Source organism: Bubalus bubalis, chromosome 11 (assembly GCF_019923935.1).
Source record: "Bubalus bubalis isolate 160015118507 breed Murrah chromosome 11, NDDB_SH_1, whole genome shotgun sequence".
Classification (NCBI taxonomy): domain Eukaryota; kingdom Metazoa; phylum Chordata; class Mammalia; order Artiodactyla; family Bovidae; genus Bubalus; species Bubalus bubalis.
Genome location: NC_059167.1, coordinates 18,411,706 through 18,439,421, shown reverse-complemented (window position 1 = coordinate 18,439,421; position 27,716 = coordinate 18,411,706). Strand labels below are relative to the sequence as shown.

The following is a 27,716-nucleotide window of genomic DNA, read 5'->3' as shown; positions in this document are numbered from 1 at the left end:
GCCTTCTGTGGTGGATGCAAATCAACAGTAGAAAAATCAATTAGGAATGGAAGCCTCCAGCAGCGAAAACTCTTGAGGGGACTATTCCTCTCTGTTCAGCAGAACCCTGCTTCCAAGTGGGCAAGCCAAACTCCATTGTTTTTTCCTTTGCTCTCCCTGTTCTCGAGAAAATATCTCCACAAAGTTGTTTATGAGCTCTGAGCTCCCTCTTAACCTGTGAAGGTATGAATCTGATGCCAATTAACATAATATAACCTTTGAAAACAGAGAAAATGAGCAGACCTCCAACCAAATCCCTGACTGACCGGTGAGAGGAACGCACATGGGACAGATCTGAAAAGCACTGACAGAGCTGTGAAGACTGAACTGACATTGGAATCACAACCCACAGAATGCTAAAACAAAAACATCAACATTCTCCACAGAAAGTAAACAAAACCTAGAATCTCATTATAACACTCAGATTGAATGTCCAGGATACAAACCAAAATTACTCAGCCTAAGAACCACAAAAATCTCAGCTCACATGGGAAAATACAACATTGATGAAGAGATGAACTTAGATATTGGAATTATCCCATAAAGACTTTAAAGCAGTTATTGTAAAAATGCTCAAATAAATATCAAACACTCTTGAAATAAGTGTTAAGTTAGAAATCACCAGCAAAAAAAAAAAAAAAAAACAGAAGACAAAGAAGAGCAAATAGAAATTTTAGAACTGAAAAATAAAGTAACCAAAAGTTGTGAATAAGATTTCAATGTCCTTTGAATTAAAATATACTTTTTCTTTCTCTCCCAATTTAATGTTTTCAAAAAAATAAAACTACTGAAATATGTCCAGTCTAAAAAAAAAAAAATCAAACAGAAATGAAAAGATTCAGAAACCATACACCTCACTTAATGAACCAGGGGGGCAACTCCACTCTTCTTCCTCGTCCTTAAGTAACTCCTCAATGTAAACTGACCTTTTTTCAGACTCCAACTTAGGTAAAATACTACTCAATCTTCAGGGCACAGATCAAATGCCATATCCATGAAGCAAGTAAGAAAGCAAGTAAGAATATTTCTCACCTATAAACTCAAGAAGTACTGTAAGTTGCACACTGAAATTTGGCATCTATGTAAGACACATAATTTCTTTTTTATGGTTATTTACAAGTTCCATCTCTCCTAATAGATTTCTTCTAATAGATTTAAAATGCTTTAAGACCATGAAGTTCTGGCTCCCATTTCTTACCTACCTCAACATCCTCAATGAATTGATTAGTACAAATTTGTTGAATTGAACTTCAATTATTAAAAGGTCTTTCAAACAAAATGTATGAGAGAACTTTGAGCTACATCAAAACTTTCAGCTTCTGTATTTTAGTTTAGTTTATGAATCAAAATCTACAGAATGACAAATAATTTTTTGCATACAAAAGAATGAAGAAATAAGCATTTACTGTCTAGCACAGGAAACTATATTCAATATCTTGCAATAACCTATAATGGAAGATAATTTGAAAAAAATACATATATATGTATATAACTGAATCCTTTGCCTACACTAACACAGTATTGTAAATCAACTATACTATAGTTTTTAAAAAATGAAGAAACATGTAACATGGAAAGAGACATTTCCTTAATCCTTCTCTTATAAAAGTTTCTTTTAAAAGAAATAATATTAAAATTTAGTTCCCCCAAAGTCAGGCAAATAGAACACAAGGGAATTTAGTTATAACTTGTAAGGATAAAACAATTAAAACTGATCCTTTAAAATGGGATTAACTTGAAATTGTAATAACCACATTCAACTTCAAACAAACAGCTGTAATGCTATCAGTTACTATAAGTATTAGTAGTTCAGTTGTGCACGACTCTTTGCAACCCCATGGACTGCAGGCCACCAGGCTCCTCAGTCCATGAAATTTTCCAGGCAAGGATACTGGAGTGGGTCGCCATTTCCTTCTCCAGGGGGTCTTCCCAACCCAGGAATCGAACCTGGGTCTTCTGCACTGCAGGCAGATTCTTTACCAACTGAGCTACAAGGGAAGCCCAAAGTGAAAGTGAAGTCGCTCAGTCATGTCCAACTCTTTGCGACCCCATGGACTGTAGCCCACCAGGCTCCTCCATCCATGGGATTCTCCAGGCAAGAATACTGGAGTGGGCTGGCCCTCAAATTTCTTATCTATATACAACAATGCCATACTATAAAACAAGAATAGAAGGTGATTATAAAATCAACTTTCCATTCTACCTTCCTGGTATCCAATTTAACGTCTATCCTTTGGCCTAAAAAATAAGATAGTAAAAGACACCGAAATCAGTACTATGTGCTGTGGAAAGAGCATCCACTCTTTGGAATTAATCCTGGATTTAAATTCTCCTTCTGGCTTTCAAAGTCATTTTATCAGTCTAGGCTTCAGTCTCCTCAACTGTAAAACCATCTACCTCATCCAGATTAAAGGAGAAAATATACATGGCTTAACATAGCATCTGGTACACAAATAAATATAAACAGCAGTTGGTATTGTTATCATTTCACCACTGGCACAACCACTGAGAAAAAGTTCTTTTTCAGCTTCTCCAAACCACAGTTGTCCTGCTCTACATAGGAATTCTGATATCATTCACTCTGCTTACTAATGAAAATCTTTAATTCCTAAAATGATTCAGTATCAAGAGCCTTCTTTCTCTGTGCTTAAGATCAAACTATCTGAAGGCCTTTTGAAGAAATAAATACTACTTATGGCAGAAATCTCAACATATCACCTTGATTGTCCTGAAACTTGCCATTAACAACTGCTACTAATCTTTCCAACTAAATTAATGACCCTTTTGAAAACGCGAAACTCTGCATCTCCACTAGATAGTAGTGTGGCATTACTTTTTTCTTCTTTTTTGAAAAAGACAAGGCTTAATTTAGAAAATACGGAGGGAAGCTAGATTTCTAAATGATTCCAAAAATGATAAAATTAGAAAATTCTGGGAATTCCCTGGCAGTCCAGTGGTTAGGACTTGGCACTGACACAGCATGGCATAGGTTCAACCCCTGGTCAGGGAACTAAGATTCCACAAGCCTCAGGGGGCCACCAAAAACAGAAAAAAAATTCTGCATCTAACAAGTAATTATCCAAATCTTGATAGTCTCTGGATTTAGGACAATCGTATCAAGGGGGTGGGAGAAAGTACCCAAATACACATTTTTAAAAAGAAAAAATTTAACCTAACCTACTTAACAGGTCTTCCCTGGTGGCTCAGATGGTAAAGAATCTGCCTGCAATGCAGGAGACCTGGGTTTGATCCCTGGGTCAGGAAGAGATCCCCTGGAGAAGGAAATGACAACCCACTCTAGTTTTCTTGCCTGGGAAATCCCATGAAAAGAGGAGCCTGGCGGGCAGGCTATAGTCCATGGGGTCACAAAAGTCAGACACAACTTTGTGACTAAACCACCACCATAGCGTCTAAACTAGGATGAGGCAAGTGAGGTATCCTAGCACAGATTTTAACAAGGTACTTACTCTCAGGATCATGCAAGGGACTCCCCCATGAGGCTACTACTCATTCATTTATTCAACACATATTGGATGAACAGGCCTATTCCTTGTCCTCAAGGACACAGCAGTCCAGTGAAGGATGCAGATATACTAATACATAATTGCAATTTAGTTTGAGAGTTGCTATAATAAAGGTAGATACTACATACAGAGGTATCACAGAAGATGAAGTGGCTAAACTGGCTTGGGTGAGCCACTGAGCAATTCAAAGAGGCAATTTATCTGGAGTTTAAATAATGTATCATAGTACTCCCAAGAGGCTAAGGTGGGTAGGAAACAGCATTCTAGGCAAAGGGAATAGCTGGCAAAAGCTCAAAGGCAGAATGTATTGAAGAACTACAAAGAATTTGGTGAAAATAATCTAAAAGGAAGCAGTGTGCTGTAAAACTGAAGTGGTAGCTAGAAAACAGTTAAGAGTTTAGGCGCATAAGGTAGGGCTCCTTAAACACCACATTTAGAAATTTATTTCACAAGCAGTATAATTATGAGTGGTAAATCAGACCTGTGACTTAGGATAATTCTGGTTACTTTCTATTTTCTGACTGCTCTGGACTAGAACAGTGACCTCCAAATTTTTTTGATCCTGTACCCCATTACTAAAATATTTTTAGCGTATCCTTCAATGTGTGTGCATTTATACTATATCTGGATAATACTAGAGTCACATATTAATCACATAAGTAAAAAAGGTTTAAAGCATGAGATGATAAATATAAAAAAATATAATAACAGTCAAAAAGGAGAAACAATCCAAAGGTCTATCAAACAATGAGTCAATTTTTTTAATGTGGTATCGCCATACAATGGAATACTATCCAATAATAAAAAGGAACAATGCTGCTTGATACATGCTACAATATGAACCTCAAAAACATTAAGCTAGGGACATCCCTGGCAGTCCAGTGGTTAAGACTTCATCTTCCAACGCAGGGGTATGAGCTCGATCCCTGATCAAGGAGCTAAATTCCATATGCCTCACCACAGCCAAAAAACCAGAACATAAACAACAGAAATAATACTGTAACAAATTCAATAAAGACTTTAAAAAGGGTCCACATCAAAAAAAAAGTTTAAAAAAAAAATTAAGGTAAGTGAAAAAGGCCAGACATAAGATCACATATTGTATGACTCCAACTACGTGAAATCTCCAGAAAAAGCAAATTTTTAAAATACAAAGTAGATTACTGACTACCTGAGGCTGGACATAGGTACAAGAATTCACTGCAAACACGTACAAGGAATTTGGCAGGGAGGATGGAAATGAAGATATTCTAAAACTGAATTTTGGAGACTGTATGTCAACTACACATCAAAAACAAAACTTACAGAAAAAAAGATCAAATTTGTGTTTACCAGAGGGAGGAGAGTGGAGAAGGGGAGAATTACATGAAGGCAATCAAAAGGTACAGACTTCCAGTTATAAGTATGTACGAGGGATATAATGTACAACATGATAAATATAATGAATATGGCTGTATGTCATAAATGAAAGTTAAGAGAGTAAATCCTAAGAATTCTTGTCACAAGGAAAAATTTTTTTCTTTTAATTTTACTATGAGCTTCCCTGGAGGTTCAGTTGGTAAAGAATCCACCTGCAATGCAGGAGGCCTGGGTTCGATCCCTGGGCTGGGAAGATCCCCTGGAGGAGGCCATAGCAACCCACTCCAGTATTCTTGCCTGGAGAATCCCCATGGACAGAGGAGCCTGGAGGACTGGAGTTTTTCCTTTTGTTATACTATGAGATGACAGATAAGTTTCACTGAGAGGAGAAAGAAAGAAAGTGAAGTCACTCAGTCGTGTCCAACTCTGCGACCCCATGGACTGTAGCCTACCAGTTTCCTCTGTCCATGGGATTTTCCAGGCAAGAATACTGGAGTGGGTTGCCATTTCCTTCTCCAGGAGATCTTCCCGACCCAGGGATTGAATCCGGGTCTCCCACATTGTAGGAAGACGCTTTACCGTCTGAGCCACTGTCCACTGAGAGGAGAAAGGGGCGACAGAGGATGAAATGGTCAGATGGCATCACTGACTCAATGGAAATGAGTTTGAGCAACTCTAGGAGATAGTGAAGGGCAGGGAAGCCTGGTGTGCTGCAATTCATGGGATGGAAAAGAGTCGGATATGACTCAGTGACTGAACAACAACAAATTTACTGTGATAATCACTTTGTGATGTATATGAGTCAAATCATTATGCTGTATACCTTAAACTTATACACTGCTGTACTTCCTGGTGGCTCAGATGGTAAAGAATCCTCCTGCAAGGCAGGAGACCCGAGTTCCATCCCTAGGCTGGGAAGATCCCCTGCAGGAGGGCATGGCAACCCACTCCAGTATTCTTGCCTGGAAGATCCCCATGGACAGAGGAGCCTAGTGGGCTACAGTCCATGGGGTTGCAAAGAGTCGGACGTGACTGAGTGACTAAGCACAGCACAGCACTTAAATGATGTCTCAATAAAACTGGAGCAAAGTCATGCTTACACTATAGTCTAAATATTTAGAGTATTATGTCTAAGAAAACAATGTACATACCTTAATTTAAGAATAATGTTAATCACCATCTGAGCCTTCAGAGTCATAATCTTTTGCAACAGTAACACCAAAGATCACTGATCACAGAACACCATAACAAATATAATGAAAATGAAAATGTCTAAAATAGTGTGAGAATTACCAAAATGTGACACAGAGACACGAGGTGAGCAAATGCTGCTGGAAAAATGGCATAAACAGACTTGTTCCATGCAGGGTTGCCACAAACTTTAAATTTGTAAAAAATGCAGTATCTGCAGAGCACAGTAAAATGAGGTAAGCATCTACTGTAATGTAAAAAGTAATGCAGGTATCTATGCAAAGTAACTTCCTAACAGACTAGAAAAGAAAGTTGGAAGAAAAAAGGCTGGTTGGGGGCCTATCTGATAGTTGAAAGACACCACTGAGACCTAAATATAAGACAGTGATAGTGAGAATGCAAATCTTGTTATGTGATAAGCAGTTAACATCTAGAGCTTCAACAATTCAACAACAACAAAAAAAAACAAACAATTTGATTAGAAAAAAGGTGAAGGACTTGAACAGATATTCTCCAAAGAAACTGTATTTGTATAAAAGTCAACAAGTACGTGAAAAGATGCTCAGATGGCTCAATATTACTAATCATTAGAAAAATACAAATCAAAGCCATGAGGAGATACTATCTCAGACCCATTAGAAAGACCATTACTGAAAAACAAACAAGAGTTGGTGAGGATGTGGAGAAACTGGAACCTTTCTCTATTGTTTTACATTGTGAAACTGTAAAATGGTGCAGCAGCTATGGAAGTAGTATGGCAGCTCCTCAAAATTTAAACAAAGTACCACAATTCCACTTTTGGGTATACACACAAAAGAACTGAAAGCATGGGCTCAAAGAGATATTTGTATACCAATACTCGTAACAGCATTATTTACAATAGCCTAAAGGTGGAAGCAATCCAAGGGTCCAACAAAGGATGAATGGATAAATTAAATGTACTATACACAAACAATGGAATGTTATTCAGCCTTAAAATGAAAGAAACTGATACATGCTACAGCATGTACGATCCTCAAGGACACCATGCTAAGTGAAATAAGCCAGTCACAATAGGATAAAGAGTTTACAATTCCATTTACATGAGGTACCTAGAGTGATCAAATTTATACACAGAATATAGAATGTAGGTTGCCAGGGGCTAAAGGGAGAGGGGAATAGGGAGGTGTTTATTGGGTAGAATTTCAATTTTGCAAGATTTAGAGTTCTGCAAGATTTAGGAGATTGGTGGCAAAATAGTGTGAACATATTTAGTACCACTGAACTGTACACTTAAAGAATGATGCCACTTCTGTGGCAGTCCAGTGGTTAAGTCTCCATATTTTCAATGAAAAGGGCAAGGGTTCAAGCTTTGGTCAAGGAACCAAGATCCCATATGCTACTACTACTAAGTCACTTCAGTTGTGTCTGACTCTGTGCGACCCCACAGACGGCAGCCCACCAGGCTTCCCCGTCCCTGGGATTCTCCAGGCAAGAACACTGGAGTGGGTTGCCATTTCCTTCTCCAATGCATGAAAGTGAAAAGTGAAAGTGAAGTCGATCAGTCGTGTCCGACTCTAGCGACCCCATGGACTGCAGCCCACCAGGCTCCTCCGTCCACGGGATTTTCTAGGCAAAAGTACTACATGCAACCAAAAAAAGAAAAAAGATTAATATGGTCAATTCTATGCTATGACAATCACTTCCCTGCCACAAATTTTAAATATTTTGTTAAACATTTCACATCTACTATATTAGAAACCAGTTTCCCAAATAATTCTCAAATTATTAAAATAAACAAGAAAAAAAAACACCCAAGTAGACTTTGAACAAAAACGACTAGCATTTTCTAGAAACAAAAAAACCTAACTACAAATCTTATTTTTCTTCTTGTTTATAAAGTTTTGTCTCTACTTTTGATTATAGCAGCATGCTTTGTTGATATGAAATAAAACTCAAAACTGATTTTACTTCTTCCTGTTTAGGCATCTTATTTTCAGTATATTTCAGTAAACAAGAGCACACAAAATTCTTATTGGACTCATACACCATAAAAAAAAAAAGGTCGCTCAGTCGTGTCCAACTCTTTGTGACCCCATGGACTATAGCCTGCCAAGCTCCTCTGTCCATAGGATTTTCCAGGCAATAGTACTGGAGTGGATTGCCATTTCCTTCTCCAGGAATATTCATCTTTTTTTTGGATGCACATTCATCCAAATATTCATCTTTTTCATTTAATACATTTATACATTTATATTCTTTATCTTAAAAGTAATGCAAATCGTGGCAAATCACATAGTTCAAAAATGGCTACAATGGCAGATTCCATGCCATATGCTCTTATAATCTTATGCTGATACTCTTCCCTTCAAGTGGTAGGGTTCTATACTCCTCTGAACCTGGGGAGACCTTCATGACTACCTCAACCAATACAAGAGAGCAAAGTAACAGTATGTGACTTCCAAAAACTAAGTCAAATATGCCATACAACTTCACCTTGCTCTTTTGGGATGCTCTCTCTTGGAACCCAGCCAACATGCTGTAAGGAAACCAAGAAGTGAAAAACAGAGGTCATACATAGGTGTTCTGGCCTACAGCCCAGGCCCGTACCAACGGCCTGCATTAACCAACAGACACAAGAGTGAGCAAGCCTTCAAATGATTACAGCTCAGGGGAATGAGCTATCCCCTTTCCTCCAGCAGCCCCATCTCATTCCACTTGTTAACAGACAAGCTGTCCCCACCAAGTAAGCCTTACCCAAATTACAGATACACAAGCAAAATAAATGACTGATAGGTCTAAAACCACTAAGTTTTGAGTGGTTTGTTACACAACAATAAATAAATAATACAAATTCATAAATACAATCTGGAAAATGCACAAAACAAGAAAGAAAAAAAACTTTAATTATCCTAAATTTCACCACAGGTAACATTTGACACATATTTTACAAGCTTAAAAATCCTTTGCCCCAACCAAATAAGATTTCAAATGCTTTGTTTTTAACCAGCTTAAAGGGTTAAATTCTTAAAGGCAGTCAGCTGCTTGCATCTAATAAGATATAGGAAGGAAGACTATTAGCATTCATCCTACTTTTCTTATCCTGATTCCTTCACTTACCTGTCCTGAGTGAGGTGTCTGAGGATTGCTGGCCCACCAGTATTCCAATCTATGGATGTGGATCAAGATCTTGGGTTATAACAGCAGCTGCACTGGCCTTCTTCCTTGAAAGAAGCTGCTTAAGCCCCAAATCTGAAATTTTCAAACAAAGAAAATGCTATAGATGTCTTTTTAAAGTCACTTATAATTCCATCTCTACAACTGAACAGGGGCTGTTAGAGGAGGGTAAGATTACACAGAAGTGAATCCACAGGTTTCACTAAAATGGATTTGGGTAATACAGATTTAATCTGGCTCTGCTTCTTAACAATTACAAGATTTTAGTGAAGGCACAAATTGTCTGTGCCAGTCCTGAATATCCATTGGAGGGACTGATACAGAAGCTGAAGATCCAATACTTTGGCCACCTGATGCAAAGAACTGACTCATTGGAAAAGACCCTGATCCTAGGAAAGATTGAAGGCAGGAGGAGAAGGAGGTGACAGAGGATGAAATGGTTCAATGGCATCAGAGGTTGAGATGGTTCAACGGCATCAATGACTTGGTGGACATGAGTTTGAGCAAGCTCCAGGAGTTGGTGATGGACAGGGAAGCCTGGCATGCTGCAGTCCATGGGGTTGCAAAGAGTCTGACACGACTGAGTGACTGAACTGAACTGAACTGAATCTCATCATGTGATGAAGACTGAGGGGACAGGATAAAAATTTGGGGCTGAGAGTCAGAAGACCTGGATTTTAAGTTCAGTGATCATTCTGCCTTGCTGTAAGAACTTAAGATACTTCTCTAAGATACATCACCTCTAAAAGGAGAGGACTGCATTTCTTGAATAGGTGCCAGCCATGACCAAAATATGAGTTTAAAGTTACCAAACTGTGCTACTATGAAACCGTCCTTCCTACTATTTTGGTGTTAAAATGGCTCCTTTTATAAGATGATGTGATAGACAGTACTAGTTGTGTTTTAAATACCCTAAAGAGTCAAAATCAAAAGTTATACCCTATGTAAATGATCTAAAATTTTTAGAAATTCTAGTGTCTAATATTATTTACATGAATCAAATTCCTTTTACTTCTAACATTCTAAATATTTATTCATTACTCAACTAATATTATATACCTAATATATGACAAGTACTCTACCAGTGGCTGAGGAGCCCTAGAAATATTTCAGACTAATCTCTGCCCTAAAAAAAATCTCCCAATGTAACAGGGAAATCAACACATAAACTTCAGATACAATTTAATGAGTTAAGTCTTCAAATAGAGGTTTTGCACCTATGACAAATGATATTAAAGGCAAAGAGTCAATCCACCCAAAAGTTTGGCTTAATAAAATGATCTGGCACAAAAGGAATTATTTCAACACCGATTTATGCTCAGTGGTACCTTTCTCTACCAGCCTCTAACAGAAGGACACACCAAGTTTGCTCTATTTTACATTTCTAGCACATAGTACAATGCCTTGTAAAGAAGAGGTATCAAATAGTTTATAAAGCAAAAATGACTTATTAAATGAATGCTCTCTTTTTCCCCCATAGGAATTAAAGTTATAGTGGCTTGAAAGTAAAAATTCTTAAGATTTTTTATTCAAAGATAATTTTAAGTGTGTATATTAATCACCCAAACCTATGATATTGGAACCTGGATACGTATGCCTGTTTTGAAAAGCAAAATAAATTCACCATCGACAATCCCAAGAGTGGTTTTTCCTGAATAAAAAGACTAGCAGCAATTAATATTCTTTTTTTAAAAAATATTCTTGAAAGTACTTATTTACCAAAAACTCTTCAAAACATTTTCCATGAATTATCTCACTTAATCCCAATAACAATGCTTATGAAATGGACTATTAATATTATAATTTTATAACTAGAAAAACTAAGGTATAGAGAAGTTACTTTCAACATCACAAAACTACTAAGCAGGATTGATATTAAAAAAAAAAAATAGGCTGCATGACCCCAGACTACTCTTTCATATTTTTCTTCAACTAAATAAAGAAAAAACAAAACAGATTTTTACCAGAACTAGGAACATTTGCTCTAATGACTCTTAAAAAAACAAACAAAACAAAAAAAAAAACACTAAACAAAGAGTCCTTTAGTATGTGTGCTAAACACAAATACATATAACACAGTCCCTGACCTCAAAAGCCCCATACACCAGTGTAGTGTAAATTAACAAGACATGTCCTTTTATTCTTTTAAATTTAATTATTTCAATGTTAAGCTTATCTGTAATTTCTTTCTCATTTACTTTACATTTACATTATTTTTTCATTTATTTTATATTTCAATTACATTTCCAGGTATTACTACATTGAGTTTTCAGAATACATAGGAAAGGCTTATATGGTTCTAACAGAGAAGGCAATGGCAACCTTGTACTCTTGGCACTTCTCATTCCACTTGAAGTACTTGGCACTCCAGTACTCTTGCCTGGAAAATCCCATGGACGGAGGAGCCTGGTAGGCTGCAGATCATGGGGTCATGAAGAGTCGGACATGACTGAGCAACTTCACTTTCACTTTTCACTTTCATGCATTGGAGAAGGAAATGGCAACCCACTCCAGTGTTCTTGCCTGGAGAATCCCAGGGACGGAGGAGTCTGGTGGGCTGCCGTCTATGGGGTCGCACAGAGTCGGACACGACTGAAGCGACTTAGCAGCAGCAGCAGCAGCAGAGTATGGTTCTAAAGTTAAACTGAGTTAAAAATTGGAAGACACTGGAAACTTATTTTATATGAACATCCACTTTCAGATAATCACATTATAAAAAACCTACAGAATAAGGAGAGTTGAAATTCATTTTCAATAGATGCTCTAACAAAACAATTTCAGATGTAAGTTGCATAATATATTTTTAGCATACAATGTGTTTTACTTCATTTTTTCCTTAGCCTGATTCTAGAACAGACTATAATGCTTTTGATGTTTTACTTTCAGTTTTAACAATTATGTTAAAAAAGAACTAAATACCAAAATAACAATAGGTGCAGCAAATGCTTTTTAAATATGCCAGAAATTGACTGGGTACGTAACTACTAAAAACACTTTACATGTAGTTCATTTGATCATAATGAACTAATACAATTAAAGGAACATGGAGATTTATCTCAGCCACTTCATGGGAAATAGATGGGGAAACAGTGGAAACAGTGTCCCACTTTATTTTGGGGGGCTCCAAAATCACTGCAGATGGTGACTGCAGCCATGAAATTAAAAGACGCTTACTCCTTGGAAGGAAAGTTATGACCAACCTAGACAGCATATTCAAAAGCAGAGACATTACTTTGCCAACAGAGGTCCGTCTAGTCAAGGCTATGGTTTTTCCTGTGGTCATGTATGGATGTGCGAGTTGGACTGTGAAGCTGAGCGCCGAAGAATTGAGGCTTTTGAACTGTGGTGTTGGAGAAGACTCTTGAGAGTCCCTTGGACAGCAAGAAGATCCAACCAGTCCATCCTAAAGGAGATCAGCCCTGGGTATTCATTGGAAGGACTGATGTTGAAGCTGAAACTCCAATACTTTGGCCACCTGATGCGAAGAACTGACTCACTGGAAAAGACTCTGATGCTGGGAAAGATTGAGGGCAGGAGGAGAAGGGGATGACAGAGGATGAGATGGTTGGATGGCATCACCGACTCAATGGACATGCGTTTGCGTGAACTCCAGGAGTCGGTGATGGACAGGGAAGCCTGGCGTGCTGCAATTCATGAGGTCGCAAAGAGTCAGACACAACTGAGCAACTGAACTGAACTAAATAGTGGGTGAAGGTGGACAGGGGTTGATCACCATCAAAAATGTTTAAAATTCACTGCTGTAGAATACTTGTACCTGAAGACCTAAGTAGGAATAGATCTGTAATGCCAACAAAATGGAAGGAAAAAAAAAAACAAATGTCCGTCTTAAGAAGAAGAGATACACCGTGGTAACAGTCATACAATTCATACACATATCTGAGAAAATTAACCACAATTACACATATCCATAAGAATGAATCTTTAAAAACATAATGTTGATTAGCCAAAGCAAACAAGAATATACATACAGCATGGTTCCATTTTTAGAGTTAAATAAAACTAAATGAAATATACCAACAGCACTGATAATGTTCTTTGTCTTAAGTTGGGTGGTGGGTTCACAGGTATTGATTTTATTATATGCTTTATTATTTACATATACAGCACCATATTCTTATCTATATATCAAGTAGATCATAGTTCAATTTAGTCGCTCAGTCATGTCCAACTCTTTGCGACCCCATGAATCACAGCACGCCAGGCCTCCCTGTCCATCACCGACTCCCGGAGTTCACCCATTCATGTCCATCAAGTCGGTGATGCCATCCAGCCATCTCATCCTCTGTCGTCCCCTTCTCCTCCTGCCCTCAATCTTTCCCAGCATCAGAGTCTTTTCCAGTGAGTCAGTTCTTCGCATGAGGTGGCCAAAGTACTGGAGATTCAGCTTTAGCATCATTCCTTCCAAAGAAATCCCAGGGCTGATCCCCTTCAGAATGGACTGGTTGGATCTTCTTGCAGTCCAAGGGACTCTCAAGAGTCTTCTCCAACAACACAGTTCAAAAGCATCAATTCTTCGGCGCTCAGCTTTCTTCACAGTGCAACTCTCACATCCATACATGACCACTGGAAAAACCATAGCCTTGACTAGACGGACCTTTGTTGGCAAAGTAATGTCTCTGCTTTTCAATATGCTGTCTAGGTTGGTCATAACTTTCCTTCCAAGGAGTAAGCATCTTTTAAGTTCATGGCTGCAGTAATTTTGGATCATAAGGGGAAAGGAAAACAGAAAAGGAAGGGAGAAGGAAGAAAAGACATCAATAATGAAACCAACGTGGACCTCCTCTCTCACCCTGGAAGGGCACATAGGCTTCCATTAAATACAGGTTCCATCCTGAAACTCCACTAAAACAAAAGTTTTTCGTTTTGAAAGCATAAATCTGAAATGTAACGCAAGTAGGTAACTTACCTGTCTTTGGTTTTGAAAAATTAATATAATGCCTGACGTAAAATAAGAGGAGAAAAAGTAATTTAAAAAATATTTTAATACATTAATGTTCCAATATAACCATCCTAGAATTCATATTAATAAGGAAATAGACACTTGCTCCCACACATAGAAATACCATGAACATGACAGTTACAAATGAAGATTGGCACAAATGATCTGTTGGGAAATCAAATACCATAAGCAGCAATGCCACTGATAATAAGATTTTCCAAAACAGTTAACAACTCTTGTTTCTGAACAAAACAAAGTACAATTTGCCCTTCGTTTACTCAGTAGTTAAATTCCTGGAAAACTCAGTATCTATTAAAGCCAGGCAAAAAAACACTTTGTGTTTAAGTGTAAAACCAAATTAGAATCAGATGAGTACAAACAGGTTTTTCACCCATAAGAAGGCCTGGGGAAATGTTCAAAATCCATGCAGAATTGTCTTGCATCTTGTGGGATGTACGGCATTCATGACTCCTGCTCACTGAATGCCAATGCTGTACCTACCCCACCTTAATCACTGTGGCAACCAAAAGTGCACCCTCAAAGATCCAAGCACAACATGGGCAGGTACTGACCCCACTGAGAACCAGTGACTTCGAGAAAGACTGGGTCCCAGTTTAGACTCTAGACAGGCCTTATTTTTCATGACATCATGAAGCTTGAATGTAAAGATAAAGTCTAACCAATTTCTAACTTTGGCAAAGGAAGAATCCTCGCACAGTGAAGAAATTTACCATCAGGGAAAATATAAAGGCAGACAAAAACCAAAGGATATTCACCCTAAATAATACTAAAACTGATACATCAAATCGAAAGTTGGTATGCCACCCATACAATGGAAATCTTTAACGACAGTATTGCTGTTTTGGGCTTCCCTGGTAGCTCAGACAGTAATGAGGGAAACCTACGTTCAATCCCTGTGTTGGAAGATCCCCTGGAGGAGGGCAAGGCAACCCACTCCAGTCTTCTTGCCTGGAGAATTCCATGGATGGAGGAGCCTGGCGGGCTACAGTCCATGGGGGTCGCAAAGAGCCGGACACGACTGAGCGTCTAAGCACACAGCATTGCTATTTTGCTAAAATACAACAAGCATCACAACTGAAAAACACCCTGTAACACTCTTAAGAGTTATGATATAGGTCACAAAGCATTTTATTTAATTTTAATATTGACAGCAATGCTATGAGACAGATATCATTGTTTTCTTTAAAAGTAATTTGAAAAGAATAATCTCAACAGGTGAAAGTCAAAGAGCAAGTAAACTGACAAAGACAGGACTTTAAATCCTCTGATTTCAAATACTGTGATCTTTCCCTCACTCTATCTGCTTCACAAAGGCCCAATAAAGGGCAATACAGATCAAAGGAAATTTGTCAGTCAGTACAACAAAAATGTCAACGGCAAAGGCTCAATATAAAACTTCTACCTATTTTGATAGATGACAAACAGTTGTACTTATACTACATATATCAGTTATTTCTCAATAATTTTAAAATGTTAAAAGTGTCATCTCACATTGAAAAAAGAAGAAAAATAATAAAAAAGTAAAATTTTAGCAATTATCATGATAAATAGTGTCTAATTATTTCCTCACATCGGAAAGATTCTGGATCAGAATACTAATGAAACCTCTACTTAAATTAAGAATCCCACCACAGTTCAGTTCAGTCGCTCAGTCGTACCCGACTCTTCGCGACCGACCCCATGAACCGCAGCACGCCAGGCCTCCCTGTCCATCACCAACTCCCGGAGTTCACCCAAACTCATGTCCATTGAGTTGGTGATGCCTTCCAGCCATCTCATCCTCTGGCGTCCCCTTCTCCTCCTGCCCCCAATCCTTCCCAGCATCAGCGTCTTTTCCAATGAGTCAACTCTTCGCATGAGGTGGCCAAAGTACTGGAGTTTCAGCTTCAACATCAGTCCTTCCAATGAACATCCAGGACTGATCTTCTGACAATTAAAGAGTTAACAAAGTATTTTTAAAAAAACCTTTCAGTTTGGGGAGAAATGCATAACCATTAAGATCTTATCAACTTAAGTCAAGTAGCACAAATGTAGTCATTAGATGGATGGATCAGTACTCTCTCAAAATCTAAAGTTCACCTGAAAATGACTACCTGATGGGATGACATATTGAATTAGTTTTTATTATTCATGACTGGTAGATTAACTTTAAAACTCTAAATGGCCTTATGCCATGCTTCTTACTTGGTAATACACTTTCATGGTTCCAAACACCTAGACACACACAGCAGTTTACAATATAAGATAAAAATAAAAGCAAAGGCATACCCAGGGCTTGAGGTAAAAGCAAAAAGGAAGTAGTGTGTCTACAATATTATTTCAGTCAAAGAAATAAAGTAAGATCATTTATTACCAAGCGCAATCTCTCTAAACAGCAGAATAAGTGATTCAGGATTCCCTTAAAAACAGTAATAGATGGTAAGCTATCAGACTCGTTCCTCCGCTAATTCAAAGCCAACATCCAAGAATAGTTGACATTTCTATTTTAAAAGAAAAAAATTTTAATTTATGCTTCTGAATTAATGGGTAAACTTTAACAGACTAGGTCACAATATACAAGCATATGAAAACTAAAATACAAACTGGAAGTTTGTCTAATGATTTATCCCTTTTTTTTGTGCTTCTTTCCCAAAGAAGATTTTTACCTCAGCATAACTGTGGTTGTTGAAGCCAAAACCTCTACCTCAAAACCACCCTTCTTCCCCACTCATGTACACTTTTTAAGAATATTTACTTATTTAACGAATTTTTGGCTGTGCTGGGTCTTCGTCGCTGTGCAGGCTTTTCTCTAGTGGCGGCAAGTCGGGGGCTCCTCTGTAGGTACGGCGCGAAGACTTCTCACTGTGGTGGCTGACCTTGTTGCAGAGCATGGGGTCCAGGGCACACAGCTTCAAGCAGCTGTGGCACACAGGCTCACCAGTTGCGGCTCCAGGGCTCTAGAGAACAGGCTCACCAGTTGTGGCACATGGGCTCAGCGGCTCCGCGGCATGAGAGACCTTCCCACAAACCCTGTCTCCTGCATTGGCAAGTGGACTCCTCACCACTGAGACACCAGGGAGCCCCTCGTGTATACTTTCAACACTCCATTTTCCTGACTTAAAATCCACTCCATTACAATGTCCATAATTTCTTATGATATCCACACAAACTGCACTGATTTTTTTTTATTAGTAGCTAATGTAAAGTACATGCCAATAGAGCTTAAAAGAATTATCAATTACTAGAATACCACAAAGAATACAGCACCTCAGCACTTTACAATATTGAAAAAAAATTCCAATTTCTCCTGAAAATTTTCCAATTCAAGGTTGCCAGGACATAGATTGAAATTCAATTTAAATGTTCCACCCACCTCAACACAAGGGTTTGTAAAAAAATAAATAAATAACAGTAATAATAATAATAATAATAAAGAAAAAATGAAAACAACAACAACAACATAATGTCCCACCTCAAAGCCTCCATATATGCCATAACCCCCAGACACATTTGCTAAAATTTCAAATAGTGACTGACAAGTGTTTTGGGATAACTATATAGATACACAAATACACACACACACACACACTATACATATATGCACACTATAAATAGACATCTATAGAAATAGTGTGGATATATATATAGTGCACATGTATATAAATACACACACACACACACACACACACACACGCACATAGACATCTATTTGAGGAAGGCACGGCAACCCACTCCAGTATTCTTGCATGGAGAATCCCATGGATAGAGCAGCCTGGCAGGCTGCAGTCCACAGGGCCACAGAGAGTCGGACACAACTGGAGTGACTTAGCACACACAAGCTCATACATCTATTTATCTATCCATACTATCTAAACACAGAAAACAACAGGAAATTCTAGGACTCATTGAAAATACAATAGTTGCCATATATAAACAACTGACTTTATGCTAGGTATCATTCTAAGAATTTAGCCACAATGGTGTGGTCACTAACCTAGAGCTGATGTCCTGGAGTGTGACCTGAAGTGGGCCTTAGGAAGATTATTACAAACAAAGCTTGTGGAGGTAATGGAATTCCAGTTGATATTTAATATCCTAAAAGATGATGCTGTTAAAGTGCTGCACTCAGCAAGTCAGCAAATTTGGAAAACTCAAGTCAGTTTTCATTCCAGTCCCAAAGAAGGGCAATGCCAAAGAATGCTCAAACTACCATACAACTGTGCTCATTTCACATGCTAGCAAGGTTATGCTCAAAATCCTTCAAGACAGCCTTCAGCAATACATGAACTGAGAACTTCCAGATGTACAAGCTGGGTTTAGAAAAGGCAGAGGAATCTCATCATGCGAGAGCACCAAAACTGCACCTCGCTGTTGAACAACCATCGACAGGAGGACACTGGAACCCACCAAAAAAAAAGATAATCCACATCCAAAGAAAGAAGAAGCCACAGCGGGATGGTAGGAGGGGCACATTCACAGTAAAATCAAATCCCATATCCACCAGGTGGGTGACCCACAGCCTGGACAACAGTATTACAAAAGAAGTTCCCACACTGCTGTGAAGATTCTGACCCCCACATTAGGCTTCCCAGTCTGGGGATCTGACAAATGGACAAGGAATTCCCAGGGAATCTGGCCTTGAGGGCCTGCGGGATTTGATTAAAGGACTTCCAGAGGACTGGGAGAAACAGAGACTCCAGTCTTGGAGGGCACAAACAAAATTTAGCACGCACCAAGACCCAAAGGAGAGGAGCAGTGACCCCACAGGAGATGGATTCAAAACTAGCTGCTAGTTCTGCAGGATCACCTGTGGAGGTGTGGGTTGGCAGGGGCTCACCACAGGGGCAGGGGCACTGGAAGCTCCCCCTTGGCATAAACCCTCCTGGAGTTCACCATTAACCCTAACATACAGCCCTTAGACCCCAGGGCTGGGTCCCCTCAGGCCAAACAACTACCAGGGAGGGAGTGCAATCCCAGCCATCAGCAGATGGTTGGACAGTCAACCAAGTCCAGGAAGCACAGAGAGTCCCAGGCAGGATTAAAGCCTTACTGAACAAGGCCCTGCCCACCAAAGCAAGACCCAGTTTTTCCCATAGCCAGTCCCTCCCATCAAGAAGCTTACACAAGCCTCTTAGCCTCAGCCATCAGAAGGCAGACAGAAGAAGAACAGTCTCACAGTGGCTAAGGCAAAAATCCTATTTCAGAAAGTTAATCATGATGAAAAAGCAGAAAGTTATGTCCCAGATGAAGGGACGTGATAAAACCTCAGGAAAAAAAAACTAAATGGAGACAGGCAACCTTCCAGAAAAAGAATTCAGAATAATGATAGTGAAGATGATCCAGAATCTTGGGAAAAGAATGGAGGTAAAGATTGAGAAGAGGCAAGAAATGTTTATCAAAGACCTACAAGAACTAAAGAACAAAGAGACAGAGATGAATAATATACTAGAAGGAATCAATAGCAGAATAACTGAGGCAGAAGAATAGATAAATAACCTGGAAGACAGAATGGTGGAAATCACTGCCACAGATCAGAATACAGAAAAAAGAATGAAAAGAAATAAAGACAGCCTAAGAGAACTCTGGGACAACATTAAACACACCATTTGCAGTATAGGGGTTCCGGAAGGAGAAGAGAGTGAGAAAGGACCTGAGAAAATACTTGAGAGATAACAGCTGAGAACTTCCTTAACATGGGAAAGTAAATAGTCAACCAAGTCCAGGAAGCACAGAGAGTCCCAGGCAGGATAAACCCAAGAAGGAACACACCGAGACACGTAATAATCAAACTGACAAAAATTAAAGACAGAGATAAAATATTATAAGCAACAAGGAAAAAATGACAAATAACATACAAGGGAACTCCCATCAGGCTATCAGTTGATTTCTCAGCAGAAACTCTACAAGCCAGAAGGGAAAGGCATGATATATTTAAAGTGATGAAGGGGAAGAACTTAAAACCAAGAATACTCTACCCAGCAAGACTCTCTTTTAGATTTGATGGAAAAACCAAAAGCTTTCCAGACAAACAAAAGTTAAGAGAATTCAGCACCACCAAACCAGCTTTACAAGAAATGCTAAAGAAACGTCCCTAGGCAGGAAACACAAGAGAAAGAAAAGACCTACAAAAAATAAATCCAAAACAAGAAAACAGTAATAGGATCATACGTATCAATCATTACCTTAAATGTAAATGGATTAAATGCACCAATCAAAGACACAGACTGGCTAGGTGGATGAAAACATGTGCATGTAAGCACTTCCACTTACCACATCACTCTGCTTGACCCCACTGTCTGGCTATTGATTGTGAAAACTGATAAACATCTTTTCACGATCTTGATTTAGTTCAGTTCAGTTGCTCAGTCATGTCCAACTCTTTGCAACCCCATGGACTGCAGCATGCCACACTTCCCTGTACATCTCCAACTCCCAGAGCTTGCTCAAACTCATGTCCATCGAGTTAGTGATGCCATCCAACCATCCCATCCTCTGTCATCCCCTTCTCCTCCTGCCCTCAATCTTGCCCAGCATCAGGGTCTTTTCAGATGAGTCAGTTCTTTGCATCAGGTGGCCAAAGTACTGGAGTTTCAGCTTCAGCATCAGTCCTTCCAATGAATATTTAGGACTGATTTCCTTTAGGACTGACTGGTTTGATCTCCTTGCTGTCCAAAGGACTCTCAAGAGTCTTCTCCAACACCACAGTTTAAAAGCATCACTTCTTCCATGCTCAGCTTTCTTTATGGTCCAACTCTCACTATTGTGATTATGTAACTATTACTCACTTAATACCACTATATCATGATTGGTCAACAGAAACATAAGAGAATTCTGTATTACCAAAACTAGGATCTAATAGAAAAATCTGTAACCACTTTTTAAAATTCAGATGCATATCACAATTGTGATCTCGAAACTTTCTGAAAAATACAAATGCTCAGGTATTGTTTTTTTCCTCCAGAGCTCCAAATAAGTTTCTAATGAGCATTCATGTTAAAAAACAACTGGGCTATATGATGATCTTTTACTTTTATCTAGTTTGTTTCACTTTTCCTATTTCATATTCAGTGCTCAGAATTCATTTAGTTTATGTTCCACAATTTCTCCATCTCTCTTTTTTTTTTAATGTTCTTTCTCAAGCCTTTATCAAGTGTAGTACAAAAACTACAGAAGCAGAAAAGCAGAAATACATATGTATACAAAAGATACCCCGAAGAAGGAAATGGCAACCCACTCCAGCATTCTTGCCTGGGAAACCGCACAGTCCATGGGTCACAAAGAGTCGACATGACTTAGCAACTATACAACATATAAATATGTATAATATATATATATGTTAGAAAACTTATGAATTTTTGCCTAACTAAAAAAATTATGACATTTTGATTCTACTTGTGTTGCTTACTATGAATAAAATGCTAGATTTCTGATTAAAAAATATATATGCAACAAGCAACAAAGGTTTACTGTATAGGGAACTACAGTCAGTATCTCTAATAATTATAGTGGAAAATAATTTCAAAAATATTATATGTGTATTTGTATAACTGTGCACCTGAAACATTTTAAGTCAACTATGCTTCAATAAAATATGTATGTCTAAAAAGAATCAGAGATCAAAATGCCAGCATTCATTGGATCATGGAGAAACCAAGGGAGTTCCAGAAAACATCTACTTCTGCTTCACTGACTATACTAAAGCCTTTGATTGTGTGGATCACAACAAACTATGGAAAATTCTTAAAGAGATCAGACTACCAGACCACCCTGCCTATCTCCTGAGAAACACAGAAACCTATACGTGGGTCGAGAAGCAACAGTTACAATCAGCCATGGAACAATGGATTGGTTCAAAACTGGGAAAGGAGTACAAAAAGGCTACATATTGTCTCCCTGCTTACTTAATTTATATGTAGAGTACATCATGCAAAATGCCAGGGTGGATCAATCACAAGCTGGAATCAAGATTGCTGGGAGAAATATCAACAATCTCAGATATACAGACGATACCACTCTAATGGCACAAAGTGAAGAGGAACTAAAGAGCCTCTTGATGAGGGTGAAAAGAGAGAGTGAAAAAGCCGGCTTGAAACTCAATACTGAAAAAACTAAGACCATGGCATCCGGTCCCATCACTTCATGGCAAATAGAAGGGGAAACAGTGGAATCATTTTATTTTTATTTTATTTTCTTGGGCTCCAAAATCACTGCAGATGGTGACTGCAGCCATTAAATTAAAAGATGCTTGCTCCTTGGAAGGAAAACTATGACAAATCTAAACAGCGTGTTGAAAAGCAGAGACATCACTGTGTCAACAAAAATCCATATAGTCAAAGCTATGGTTCATCCAGTAGTCATGTACAGATATGAGAGTTGGATCATAAAGAAGCCTGAGCACCAAACAATGAATACTTTCAAACTGTGGTGATGAGTCCCTGGGACTGCAAGGAGATCAAACCAGTCAACCCTAAAGGAAATCAATTCTGAATATTCACTGGAAGGACTATTGCTGAAGCTGCAGCTCCAATACTTTGGTCACCTGATACAAAGAGCCAACTCATTGGAAAAGACCTTGATGCTGGAAAAGATTAAAGGCAACAGAAGAAGGGGGCAGCAGAGGATGAGATAGCTGTATGGCATCATTAATCAATGGACATGAACATGAGCAAACTCCAGGAGATAGTGGAGGACAGAGAAGCCTCATATACTGCCATCCATGGGGTGGCAAATAGTCACAACTTAGCCACTAAACAACAAGTAAAAGGCTTCTAGTCAAAATGGTACAGTAAATTCATACAAATAACAATTAACATATGAATGTATCAAATATATAAAAAACAATACATAGCTGGCTCAAAAAATAATATGTCTCAGGCAGTGATAAGGAACACAGATGCAAAATGATGTGAGGCTGAAGCCAGGGGCCCACTGGGTTCCTGATCTATAAACAGGCAGAGGCAGCTGGGAGTTTGGCTTCCCTGGGGATCAGGGTCTAAAAGCACTCCATTTCAAAAAGAGAACTTAGCAGAGCTAGGTCAGAGCTAAGGCTGGTTAGGGCTCCCGTGTAAAGAAAACAACAGCCAACTCCGCCTGGGGCTATGGCTGGCAGGAAATTATCCCTAGGAAGGTTGCAGGATACAGACACTGCTTCAAAATCAAGAAAGAAATCACCTGCTAGGTCTGTGACTGAGTCTGCAATATCCACAATATCACCAATATCTCTGAGGGGCAGGAACTCTAAGCCTGGTTCTAGAACTGAGATTCAGTGGCAAACGTGAAACTACTATACAAGGAGGGAGGTGAACACAGGACAGACAATGCAAGTCAGCTGAGTCTCAAGAGCAAAAAACAACTAAACCTGCTGTTACATTCTGAAGGATATTCCATTATCCATTTCCTAAATGTGTAACTATTAAGATCATCTCCAGGGCTTCCGCCTACATCTCAGTATTTATAAATCTTCATTACTTAAGGTAACAAGAAGGAACCAACACTCTTAAACCTTTTCTTACTTCCCAACAAACCAATAATCATAATAATTTTAAAAGATTATTTTTTATGTAATGAAGTTACAAAAGTCAATTTCTAAACAGTAGTACCTGAAACCCCAAAACCTAGCATCCAGTTTCCCACAGTTAAAGCAAAGTGTCTTTATAACTAAATTTGTTTGCTATGTCTACACCAACTTTCAAGTGATGTAGTATCTCTCAAACTTAGCCTTCCTATTATCAACCAGACACAGGATTTTCCTACCACTAGGAAGGGAGTGGTTTCCAGCTCAAAGATGACACAATTGAAAGGTTCTGAAAGGGAATTTAAAATAGTCTCTAGAAAAAATAACTCAGAATATAAAGTGTTTTAGTAAAACAAGCATCAAATCAGTAATGCACCACTCAAATTCTAGACCTGCCTCTGCCACTAAGCAGCTATGTGACTTTAGCTACCTAAACAAGGCTTCAGGTTCTTTATCGGTAAAGCAAAGACACTCTAAGTCTCTTAGGCTTTACTAATTATAACATTCATTCTTTTACACTTACAATAAGAATGTTTGCTAAATGCAAATTCAGCATGTACATGTTTCCTAGAGCTTCAAATAAGTTTACAAATACCAGTGATGCCTGTCCACCACTCTCTACTCCCAAAAAGTTACATAAGCAAACTCTTAAAAACAAACTACATTTTCTTGAGATATTTTCCAAAATATCTGTTAATATGGTGACATTTTACATGCTAAAAGTTTAACTGAGGTATAATTTATATATACTAAAATTCACTTTTGAGTGTGCACTTCTGAGTTTGAAAAACACATAGGCATGTAACCACCACCACAAACAAGATATAGACAATGTGGACTTCCCTGGTAGCTCAGATTGGTAAAGAATCTACCTGCAATGCAGGAGATCTGGGTCTGATTCCAGACCTGGGAATCAGGTCTGGAAGATCTGGGTCTAGGGTTCTGGAAGATCCTCTGGAGGAGAAAATGGCAACCCACTCCAGTATTCTTGCCTGGATAGTTCAGTGGACAGAGGAGCCTGGTGTGCTACAGTCCACGGATCACTAAGAGTCAGACACAACTCAGTGACTAACAGACAGACAACAGAGACCACCACAAAAAACTCCCTCCTGTCCTTTGCAGTCAAACTGTGCCCCCACACCTTGGCAACCAATAGTCAGTTTTCTGTTCCTTTAGTTATGTTTATTCTAAGATATCATTAAAATGGAATCATACAGTACCTTGCCTTTTGAGTCTGCCTTCTTTCATTTAGCATAATGTCATAATGTATCTGATACCCACTCATGTTGATGTACGCACTGCCAAACAGTATTTCATTTTTATGAATGTACCAAAATTTATCAATTCACCAGATGAGGTACATTTGGGTTTGTTTCTAGTTTGGGGTATTCACATATAGGTTTCAATGACTATAAGCTTTTATTTCACTTGAATAAATACCTAGGAGTAGAGCTATTGGATCATTATGGTAAGTGTATGTTTAACTATATATTAAGAACCTCCAGTAGTCATGTATGGATATGAGAATTGGATCATAAAGAAAGCTCAGTGATGAAGAATTGATGTTTTTGAATTGTGGTGCTGGAGAAGATGCTTAAGAATCCCTTGGACAGCAAGGAGATCAAACCAGTCAATCCTGAAGGAAATATTCATTGGAAAGACGGACACTGAAGCTGAAGCTCCAATACTTTGGCCACTTGATGTGAAGAGCTGACTCAGTGGAAAAGACCCTGATACTGGGAAAGATTAAAGGCAGGAGGAGAAGGGGATGACAGAGGATGAGATGGTTGGATGGCATCACTGACTCAATGGACATGAGTCTGAGCAAACTTCAGAAGATAATGAAGGACAGGGAAACCCGGTGTGCTGCAGTCTGTGAGGTGGCAAAGAGTCAGACATGACCTAGTGCCTGAACAACAAGAACCTGCCAAACTATTTTTCAAATATCTGTATCAACGGCTTCCCAGGTGGCTTAGTGGTAATGAATCTGCCTGCTAATGCAGGAGACGTGGGTTCAATCCCTGGGTCAGGAAGATCCCCTGGAGAAGGAAATGAAAACAAATTCCAGTATTCTTGCCTGGGAAACTTCATGGACAGAGGAGCCTGGAAGGCTTTAATCCATGGGATCGCAAAAGAGTTGGTCACAATTTAGCATCTAAACAAATACCAATAATGAATATGTTTTTTAAAGGTTTAAAGGAAAAGTAAGTTTAGATCTTACGTCACAAATTTCATAGAAAGATTCTAAATAGATCCAGATATTTACCAGAGGAAAAGTATTTTCCTATGTCCTATTTATAGAAAGTAGAAGTAAACAAAGGAAGTTAATTTGATAAGTATTATTCATATTGAGAAATATCTGTACTTATCAGACAAAAAAGATATTTTAAAAACTTTAAAACATGTCATGTTTGAAATCACATTCATAAGCTCTAAAGGTCATTAACTCTGTGTGCGTGTGTGTGCGCGCACGTACTTCAATCTGGCTAGAATGCAGGTTTAAACTGTCTACTTACAACGAAAGGTTCCAGGGATTTTCCTGATGGTCCAGTGACTAAGACCTGATGCTCTCAATGCAGGGGGCCTGGATTCGACCCTTGGTTAGGGAACTAGATCATGCATGCCACAACTAAAGATCCCACCTGCCACAACAGAGATCAAAGATCCTGTGTGCCACAACCACGACCTGGTGCAGCCAAATAAATAAGTAAATATTTTAAAAGAGAATAAAAGGTTCCAAGTGATTAAGTCTGCGCAGATTCTGGTCATTTGGAATGTAAATGAGAAAGACACAACAAAAAAATTTGATCTTCCCAATTCAACTTGTTCAACTGGCCATCGGAAATAATTCTTAATTCTTAATAAGAGAACCTGTTCATAAAACCCTCTACTTTCTCCCTATCAATCTCCTGGTTTCATGCTCTCGTTTTTTGTGTGGCTACACTGTGCAGCATGCAGCATCTTAGCGCCCTCAACCATGAAACAAATCCGTGCCCTCTAGAATGGAAGCATGGAGGCTTAACCACCAGACCTCAGGGAAGTCCCTCTTTTTTTTTTATCTAGCTTAGATTTCACAGTCCATCAATATAATCACTCCTTGAACTCAATTCAGTGTTCGTCAGATCTCTCTTTCCTTCACACTCTCCTAGCAAAACTCCAGCTAACTTTCTCTATGACTGCAGCAGAGCAATGGAATATTGAAGAAAATCATATATCCAGGCCGAATGGTTACTGTCATAAATTTACACTTAACAACCTCAACCAAGTTGGTGTGCCTGACAAACAGAAAAGTCAAACAAACCAAAATATCAGAGTTTGAGTGAAGAAAGGTTTATTGCAAGGAATGAACAAGGAGAATGGGGTGGCTCACACCCAAGAGGCCTGAACTCCCTGATGGTTTTCAGGGAGGAATTTTTATAAGTAAAATTTACAAGGAAAGACTATAAGGTATGTGACCTTCTTCTGATTGGTTGGTGATGACATAACAGGGTGGTGTTCCACAAATCTCAGTCATCAGCCTCTGGCTCCAATCAGTCTGGGGTCCACGTGCTTATGCTTTGACTGAAGTTACCACTGGGTGGAGGACCTTAGTTCCTGCAGAACTCAGACATAAGATGGATCTAAATGCTATGCACATCTCCTGAGGAGGAACCAGGACCCTGCCCCGTTGCTGCACTGTGGCTTCTTTCTGCATTTCTTCATCCCCCAAATAGCAACTGTTTGAATCTGCCCTTTGGAACACAGGAAAGGTTGAGCAGGCTAAAAGCTTTTTTTCTACAAAGAAGAAATGGGGACACAGACAGGCCTCTGCACCTGACAGGGCCCCACAAGGTCCTGTCCAGTTTCAATTTTGCACTGAAAGTTCGCTGGAATTGCTGCTTTACACTTTTTCCTCAGTTTTTAAACATTTCTCCCTTTCTCTCCATTTCCTCCCAACTCTTTTGACACTTTTATTAAGAAAATGGAAGCTATC

The 27,716-nt window shown here is 38.8% G+C and overlaps 1 protein-coding gene across 10 annotated transcripts in view; it reads right to left on the bottom strand.

Annotated features, from left to right (window-relative positions):
- Window positions 1–27,716, bottom strand: part of NUMB (NUMB endocytic adaptor protein) — a 162,419-nt gene that overhangs the window by 109,035 nt on the left and 25,668 nt on the right. For 9 of the 10 annotated variants that reach the window (XM_025295244.2, XM_006055215.4, XM_045162034.1 and 6 more), the window contains exon 2: window positions 9,213–9,344. The exons of the other annotated variant lie outside the window; for it this stretch is intronic. The gene's annotated coding sequence lies outside the window, so the exon portion shown is untranslated. The remainder of the gene's footprint in view (window positions 1–9,212; window positions 9,345–27,716) is intronic. 10 annotated transcript variants of the gene reach the window in all.